At 44.1% G+C, this 3,133-nt stretch overlaps 1 pseudogene; it reads right to left on the minus strand.

The window, feature by feature from the left end:
- LOC104743047 overlaps positions 662–3,133 on the minus strand; it is a 3,871-nt pseudogene continuing 1,399 nt past the window's right edge.

Consider the following 3,133-nt stretch of genomic DNA (forward strand, 5'->3'; position numbering starts at 1 on the left):
AATGCCGCCTCAAAACGGACCATAAAGAACAGTCTCCCTGGTTGCCACGAAATACTTTTCCACTCAAGTCACGAAATCAAATCTGGTGACCACGATCGATCCTTTTAGAATTCGGGTACAATTTCTATTGTATGAATTCTAGACATAATTAGGGGATCAGCTTCTAATTACTGTCCTCGTATTCATATACGTGTAAACTAATGTATTGAATATATGTAACAATAATACAGTCACTAAACACCATCTCAATCTCTAAGACCATCTCCAATGGTTTTCTCTATTTTTTTCTTCTATAATAGAGATCTCTATCATAGAGGTGAGATTTACTCCAACCCACCTCTATTTTTACCTCTAAAATAGAGTTCCTCTATTTATAGAGGAACCCTTTGTAGAAAAAAATAAAGTTCCTCTATAAATAGAGAAAAAAATAACAATCTCTATTATGAAAATAGAGGACCATTGGAGTAAAACTCCCCTAAACTCACCTCTATTATGAAGTTCTCTATTATAGAAGCAAAAATAGAAGACCATTGGAGATGCTCTAAGCAAACCAACTTTTAAAGGAAGCTAACAAATCCTACATAGTATGCAACTTTCAATTGAAAAAAAACAAACAAGCACCCTAATGATTATGCATAAATGATTCGATGAGACGAGAATATAACTAAAGAGCAAAGACAAAATCAACACCAAGATATTTGCGAACACAATAACAAAGTTCTCAACAAGAAAAGGTAGAACATTGAGGGGATGGCGAGAGAAAAGTCTTCACAATCCATCATTTCAAAAGAGTAATCTCATAAAACACGACAAAAATAAGGATAAAAGGGAGTTGTAACCATAGTGAAAGAGGCTGCTAAGTCTTTGGTGAAGCTTCTTAAAGCTTGTCTTCGAAATCAGAGAGTGGAGTCATCTGTTCCTTCAAACCCTTCCTCTTCCTGATTTCAGCCACCAGAACTGAAGCCTGAGTTCCTGCATCAAGAGGGTCAGAAGGCATCATCTCCCAATGATCAAACACAGACTGCGGGAAAGCCTGTCCTGAGGTTGCTGCCCTTAGCTGAGCCGAGAATCCAAACGACTCCACAACAGGCAGATACGCCTTGATGTTGTACAACGGTGTTCCTGGCCTCTGCATCTCCTCAAAGACGTGTCCTCTCTTCTGATTCAGCACACTGTAGATTCCTCCAAGAGCTCCCTCTGGAGCCTGGATCTCAACCATGTATACAGGCTCCAAAAGTCTAGGCTTGGCTGTGATCTGGGATGCGTATATGACCCTTCTGGCTGTTGGGATAACCTGACCACCTCCTCTGTGGATGGCATCAGAGTGAAGCACCACATCACAAACCTCGAAACAGATGCCTCTCATGTTCTCTTCAGCAAGAGGACCTTCCTTGGACGCCCACTGGAAACCAGCCACCACTGAGTCCTTGATTTCATTAAGGTACTGAACTCCCTTACACATATCAACCACCATGTTAGGCCCTGTGGTTTCAGGTCCAAACGCCCAGATTTTCTTTGCAAGATCCTTGTCCCATCCAAACTCCTCCGCCAAGATCTTGGATCTGATTTTAGGGTCATCCCTTGGACCAATACGTCCATCATCAATAGCCTCAGCTAGACCTTCCTCCATAGGTCTTGCTTCCATGTACAGCCGGTTATGCTTGTTAGGAGACTTGCTCATTACAGTGCGTGAAGATCTATCGCATACTGTCTCACGGAAAGAGACCACAGGGTCAGACTTGATAATTTCAGCACCACCCATGAAATCATCCTGCAGATCCTTCAAACAAATCTCAAGATGGAGTTCTCCTGCACCAGCAACAATGTGCTCACCTGATTCTTCCATTGTGCACACAACCATAGGATCAGACTTGGACAGCCTCTTGAGACCCTCAACAAGCTTGGGAAGATCAGATGCAACCTTACACTGAACAGCAACACGAACAACAGGAGACACAGAAAACTTCATGGCACGAATGGGGTGAGCATCAACCTCTTTCTCATTAGTCAAGGTAGCATTCTTTGTGATGAACTGATCAAGACCAACCATAGCAACAGTGTTTCCACAAGGAACATCCTCCACAGTCTCTTGCCTCTTACCCATCCAAATAACAGTCCTCTGAACACTCTTAACGTACAGATCCTTCTTCTCACCAGGGACAAAGTTGGGACCCATGATTCTGACCTTCATACCAGTAGAAACCTTACCAGCAAAAACACGACCAAAGGCAAAGAACCTACCCTTGTCAGAGGCAGGAATCATCTTAGAAACGTACAGCATGAGAGGACCATTAGGGTCACAGTTCCTGATGGCATTAGCATACTTGTCATCAAGGGGACCTTCATACAGATTCTCAACACGGTACCTCTGGGCAGTGTGGGGAGATGGCAAATGAAAAATCATCATCTCAAGTAGTGCAGTACTGGCAGGGAGCCACGTCTGCATAACACGCTTCATCAAAGGTTTAGCCAACAGTTCCTTCTCATCATTCTTCATCTGGACACCAAGCTTGGCCAACATAGGCCACAACTTGTCCTTCTGGTCATTCATGCAAGTAGCAATGATTTGCTTGATGGGTTCATAGCAGAACTGGACAAACCCACGCTTGCAGGTCGCGGAACCAGTGTTTTTGCCAGTCCATTTCCTGGTAGCAGGGTCAAAGAAATTTTCACCCCAAAGCCTCTCCATCATCTTAGACTCATCAACACCGAACTTGGAAGCATACATCTTGGCAAAGTTGGTCAGAGTAAACGCCCAACCGTGGAGACCAGCAGAAAACGCAACGGTACCCTTCTCTGGATAAACCTGAACATCACCAAGGAGAGGATCCTCGTACGTAGCCATAATGACATTAGCATTCTCAATGACCCTCGAGAAAGTCTGGTAAGCCTCCTCACCATCAACCTGAAGCTCAAGGAAACACCTGTCCATCTTGTTGACAGTCAAGACGGGTCGAATCCTCTCACCAAGAGCCTGACGTAGAACAGTCTCAGTCTGAACGCAGACACCCTCAATGCAGTCGACCACTACAAGAGCACCATCAGTAATACGGAGTGCAGCAGTAACCTCAGAAGAAAAGTCAACGTGCCCAGGTGAATCGATAAGGTTGATGAGGTATTCGTTGCCGTCTCT

Source organism: Camelina sativa, chromosome 14, assembly GCF_000633955.1.
Source record: "Camelina sativa cultivar DH55 chromosome 14, Cs, whole genome shotgun sequence".
Lineage (NCBI taxonomy): Eukaryota > Viridiplantae > Streptophyta > Magnoliopsida > Brassicales > Brassicaceae > Camelina > Camelina sativa.